This window comes from Odocoileus virginianus, chromosome 5 (assembly GCF_023699985.2).
Source record: "Odocoileus virginianus isolate 20LAN1187 ecotype Illinois chromosome 5, Ovbor_1.2, whole genome shotgun sequence".
In the NCBI taxonomy this organism is placed as follows: domain Eukaryota; kingdom Metazoa; phylum Chordata; class Mammalia; order Artiodactyla; family Cervidae; genus Odocoileus; species Odocoileus virginianus.
In genome coordinates this window covers 25,164,204-25,170,203 of record NC_069678.1, presented here as the reverse complement: position 1 = coordinate 25,170,203, position 6,000 = coordinate 25,164,204, and the positions used below count along the sequence as shown (strand labels likewise).

The following is a 6,000-nucleotide window of genomic DNA, read 5'->3' as shown; positions in this document are numbered from 1 at the left end:
GGAGGAGGACATGGCAACCCACTTCAGTATTCTTGCCTGGAGAATCCCATGGACAGAGGAGCCTGGCAGGCTACAGTCCATGGGGTTGTGAAGAGTTGGACATGACTGAAGCGACTCAGCATGCATACACACAGTCTTCCTTCATATATTTTTCTTCTCACTTTGGAAAGGCTGCTGCTTTTGTTCTTGGAGGATAACTGAAAACATGAAAATTACACAGGAAATTGACACAGCTGTTAACTTTTTAGAGTGAACCTTTCCAGCCAACACACTAGATTAATTGTGGGATCTCCTTTTCTCAAAAAATAAGTTAATGATCTTAGACAAACTAAGCATGCACACACACACACACACACACACACACACACAATACAAGTTCATGGAGGCTTACTGAGTTTGTTCAGACCACAACATTATTCAAACCCATTGCTCAGATGCCTCTTTATGTAGCTTGGAAAAACAGATAAACTGTTAAACAAATATTGACTATGTGTTTTGAGTCTCAAAAAGAAACAAATAAATAGGTCAAAAAAGACCCAGGGTGTCATGATTTTAACAGATTTTACTGGTTGGGTAAAAACACCTAGTGTCATGGTGCTCTAAAAGCATAAAAATTAAGAGGTGATTTCTATTGACTTCTTATGGGTGAGACAGGTTAAATTAAGAACACTATTCACAGGTCATAAAGTTGGAATAGAAAAGATATATGAAATGTTTATTTGACAAAATTTAAGTTAGCATGCTTTCTTTCAGAAAAAATACCAAAACTCACATTTTGTTAAATTTTTTCATTTTACTTTAATCAGAGAAGCTATTTTTATTATTTTCAAACTATTTTACACAGTGCCATATATTAGAAAGCACATGGATGCTAAAGGTCCTGTTCCTTGTATCAGTCATTGACCATCAATGGCTTGTACAATCTGCTATTCTTCATGTTCTAGAATCAGTAACACAGTCAATATAAGTATTTTCTTATATTAAAACCGTATGCCCTTTGGTCTGCTATCAGTCTTCAGAAGAACAAAATGAGGTTATTAGTCTACCAGTGTTGGGTATGCTTGATATTTGGATAATTTGGGCTTGTAAGTTTAAAATTTCCAGAAAAGTGTACTTGATACACCTATAACAAGCAGGAAAATGCCAATATAGTCAATGATGGAGCCCATACCAGATGCTTAGGACTTATGAGAGGTTTAAATGTCAAAATATTTAAGCAGTAAAAAATCATGTTAGGTAAGGAACTTCAAAACCTGTCAAAACTACACTGCTAATGACTCTGTAATAAAGCAGGTCCCTGAGCGCAGAGTGGAGACAAGAAAGAGCTAAAGGTTTTATAACTACCAGGAAGGATGTTTCTACTGGGACACAAGCAGCAGTTAAGAAAGCATCTATCACATAGTACACAGTTGGCCAAATAGGACTCATTCCTTATGTGGATATTTCAGACATCTAAATTTTAGCTTAATATAGTAGGAATTAATCCTTGTTACCAAGAAGACTATTACTGAGTTCTGGGAATGGAAAAAAAATTATTTGCCTCTGCAAGAAACATTTCTCTTGTACCTACTTTATGTTGAGTACTTTACAGTATTTATAGAAAGACACATATCTTTTTGGACCAGATACATTGCAAAAAGCTTCAATAGTTTGGTCACCTGAGGTGAAGAGCCAACTCATTGGAAAAGACCCTGATGCTGGGAAAGACTGAGGGCAGAAGGAGAAGGGGGAAACAGAATGAGACGGTTGGATGGCATCACCAACTCAATGGACATGAGTTTGAGCAAACTCTGGGAGATAGTGAAGGACATGGAAGCCTGGTGTGCTGCAGTCCATGGGGTTACAAAGAGTCGGACATAACTGAATGACTGAACAATGAACAACAACATTGCAATTATGCTACCACTACCAGTTTGTCATGTTGACCCTGCAAGTATTTAAACAACCCTGTTAAATTTCTAAAAAGGAGGTTTTTAAGAAGGTTTTAATAACCTAGAAAAATGAACAATAGAGACCTAACAGAATTACAAATAGATGAAAATCTAAGTTGAAGAAGAATGAGGAATGCATGGAAACCAGCCAGAGATCTGAAGTCAGAGAACTGAAAGATCAAATAATTCTCCTCTGAAGGGACAGAAATAAGAGGTGAAAGTTTAAGTTAAAAAAATATCATTCTTTCAAAGAAAATTAAATACATATATATTTAATGTATATAAACATACATGTGTATATATATGCATGCATACACACATACAAGTGGAAGAAGCAAAGGATGCTAGAGAAAAGATGCCAAGAAAATAGCTAGGTAAATTTCTGATTGCTCTTTATTTAGTTATGTAAATAAATGTGCAAAGATATGTTCAGGAAAGCTGGTTTAAAATGTAAATTCACAGTATCTCATTTTAAGAAGGTATTTCAAATCCACCCAAAACTCTTTTTTTGTTTTTTTTGGAGAAAATTTCCTTCCCTCCAATCCCCACTAGAGGAGGGATCATGATCTGGAGGAGAAAGGGTTTTAATACTGAAAAGTCTCCTTGGGGATTCAAATTTCCTGCTCAGAGTTTATTTGACTTGTTTAGTTGGTGGTTTACTGAATCTGAGAAGATCAGAGCAGATGTTTGAGAAAAAAATTCACCTCTGGAAGACTGTTACTCTTGGAGTAGGATAAGCTACTTACCTGGAGAGGGTCCCCCATCCACATATTGGGTTTATTTGGGACTGATGTCTTCCTCCAAGTCAAAGAGACCCTGGAAATGTGGGAAGGTATAGTATAGGAAGAGGGGGAAGGAGGTTAGTTCTGAGTCTTTGACAGCTGAAAAGGGAATTTTCTTCAGGTTGGGAGCCAATATCACAAAGATCTTGGTATACCCTAGAAGAGAATCTCCTAATCTCTGGACAGATTTCTTTTCTTTATTTTTTACTGGAGAAACACCTAAAATGATCAAACAAAGCTGAGAATGGAAACTCAGAAGGAATTTTCTTGGCTTGAGAGGCAAGGTCAGGAGGGAAAGGTAAGGACGAGAGCTGTGTGTATGTCGGCGCTCAGGCCAGAAGGCCACTGAGAACTTAGAGAGCCGCTGTGGGTGTTGCTTCTGGGGTCGTACTGGCTTCTCAGAAGGGACGAGGCTCTGGCAGCCCGCGAGGGAGGGTTAGATGGTGAGGGGCATCTCCCTATAATCAGTATATGTAGACTCTGGAGAAACTTGGGTAGAGAGTTGACAAAGGGTCACTGTCTAAGAATGCCTTTGAGGAGTTTACCCCTGCAGATAACTCCTTTCTTCACTGTCAGTGCTTGAACGTGGAAGTGGGAAGGAGGGAAGCAAGGAAGTCACAGATTCCTGAACTGGAGGGAGTCAGCTGACAGAGGATTCACCTCTCAGGATGGCCTCTCAGGTGTTAGAGGGTCTAGGGTAAGGGTGCTTGGAATTCCCACCTCCTTTCTGGCTGCTCAGGGCCAAGAAGGATCCGTTACAGGCTCAATTCAACAAGCTTCTCCCCTGGGTACCCTCTGCCACACCAGCCCTAGTCACCACTCTCTGCCCTCAGCTCCGTGCTTCCATTGTGAGGCATGAAGCCAGTGACCAAGTGTTCACAACTGCCATTTCTTATCCTCTAGCTTTGCCTTTAACAAACGAGTTTGACTTCTCTCTGGCCCACTGCACTCTCAACTTGGCCCAAATCTGAAGCAAACACTAAAATGCAGAACATGCTTTTTTTCTGTTTATCCTCCAAATCGGTGTACCACAAAGACACATTTCTTATCAAACCAGCTGGTTTCATCATGGGTTTACTCCCTCTCTTCTGACCAGCTTTCCCTGCTGCTTAAGCCCCTTACCATACAAAGGCCCGTTTCTGTTTGATTTTGAGATGCTTAAGACTTGTGAGACCAGAGCTCTCCGCCCCACCCCCCACCGTTGCAATAGTCTTTTTAATTGAAGTCTCTCCCTATGTAAGTAAGTCTGGATCCCCACCCTCCACCTTGACGTTAGTGTGTGGCTATGAATGAGATCCTGGGTAAGTTTGAGCCCCCACTGGCGAGGGAAAGAAGGCTTGGGGCGGGGACATTTGTCTTTCTCTTCAGGGTGTTGATGAGGCCAGAAAAGCACAGCTCTCTCTTCAACTTTCCGAAGAATGAATTTCTAAATAAGGAAGTTCGAGGCTTGCGCTGCAGGGGCCGCTGGCTGGGCAAGGGAATTGTTGGTTGAAAACCACCACTGAGATCACAGCTAGGAGTGAGGGGTGTGCTTAGGGAAGGTTTTCTAGAGAAGAGCCAGGAGTGAGGGATGGGACGGGCGCGGGCATAAGTGGAAGGTACGTGAAGAGATACTGGAAACCGCGCTCCGGTGGGTGAGCTAAGGCTGGGGGAGGTGAAGGGTGGTCGATGAGCCTCAGTACTCTGAGGTCCTGGAGCGGCGGCAGCGGCGATTAGAGCGAGCGGGACGGAGTTAGGACCGCTCGGAGCGCCCAGGTCTCGAGGTAGTATAAGGTTTGCAATCCTTCCACTTGCTGGCAGTTGCAGAAGATCTGCTTTTAAGTGAAACGTACATGCCACCCCTCCAAGGGCTGCAGTTTCCCCCGGCTTGCTTCTTTCTTTCTCTTCTCCGGCCCTTGCGCTCACTCTGTAATTTGTTCGCGCCCCTAAGTTTGCAGAGAGCTCGCTGCTGGCTGGGAGCAGGGTCCGGCCAGGCGCCGCGGGCGGGGGCGGGGAGCCCGGGAACCGCAATCCAGAAGCATCGCGGGCCATGTATATTTCATCAAATGGACTTTGGGTGCGTCGCGTCTCGCAGCCATCAACGCTATGTGCAGTGACATTTCTGACTTGAGTGGAGGAATGCGCGAAGGAAGCCCGGACGAAATTGGTACTAGAGGATCTTCTTGGCGCCAATGCTAATTGTCCTGATTTATGTCCCTTCTGAGTAAGCTCAACGTCTTCGTCTGAAATAAAATGAAAGCTGTGCTAAGCGGAGTAGAACCACCGGACCGCTGGTTCTGATCCCCGGGAAATCAGGAAGTCGTCCTGCGGCTTAAAAAAAAAAAATAGGGGAAAAAAAAGAAAAAAAAAAAAAAACAACCCTCAGTAAAGTTTAAGGCGAGAAGTGGCAGAGGCAGTGGCGCGAGGAGGCGCGGAGGAGACCCGGCAAGCAGAGGACTGGGCTGGCAAGACCTCCCGAAGGCTGAGATTTCATTATTAATATCACTATATTTTTGGAGGGAGAGGCACCTTTCTCATCTTTCCTTCCTCTCCGCCCACCCCTATTCCCTCCCCCTCATCTACCTGTCAAAGTCACTGATCTTTTGCATTTCGGAAGAGGACGTCAACGGGAAGGAATTCCCCCTCTCGGCTAGGGCTCCGAAAGGGGGCGACGTGCAGGAGGCTGCCCCCCCGCCGGGGGGCCAGAGGCGAAGGTAATTAAGCGGTGGGGACTGGCGGGCGGGCGCGGGGTTCTGCGTCCGTGGGGTCCTCTCGTGCCACGGGCCAGGCGCAACCGGGACCTCGGGGTGCGGCGGCCGGGCCGCGGCGCTCGGGTCCACACCCCCAGCTCTCCCGCTCCGCCCGCGCTTCGGAGATGGCTCGGCGGTAAGCGCCGCCGCCCGCCCAGCGCCGCCCGGGGCTCCGCTGCTGCGGCCGCCGCCCGAGGCGCACCCGGCTGGGCTCGGCCGCCGCCCCGCGCCGTCGGCTGGGCTCCAGCCCGGCGTCTCGCGAACGGGCCCCACGGTGAGTGCCGCTGGCTTCCCGCTCCGGCGGCGACCCGCGCGTCTTCCCGTGGCCCCTCTCCCCCGGGCTTCCTCCTTCCCTCCCCCCGACTCCCGCTCCCCGCCACCCCCACCCCACGCAGCGCCGTCCACAGGCGGGAGGGGAGGCTCCGGGTGGGCGAGGAACTTTGTGGAGCGCCTTGAGGAGGCAGCGCGCAGAACCTCTGAGCGCACACAGCCCGCACCCTCACACCCACACACGTCTTGCTGGTGTGCGCCCGGGGCAGGTGACGAGTCTGTGTGTTG

General features: G+C 47.1%; 1 protein-coding gene across 8 annotated transcripts in view; it reads left to right on the top strand.

Annotated features, from left to right (window-relative positions):
* Positions 1-5,316: 5,316 nt before the first annotated feature.
* NTNG1 (netrin G1) overlaps positions 5,317-6,000 on the top strand; it is a 360,421-nt gene continuing 359,737 nt past the window's right edge. For 6 of the 8 annotated variants that reach the window (XM_070467729.1, XM_070467726.1, XM_070467722.1 and 3 more), the window contains exon 1: positions 5,317-5,406. The gene's annotated coding sequence lies outside the window, so the exon portion shown is untranslated. Of the gene's footprint in view, positions 5,407-5,630; positions 5,717-6,000 lie in introns of those variants that run through there. The other 2 variants (XM_070467723.1, XM_070467724.1) reach the window with 2 other exon arrangements.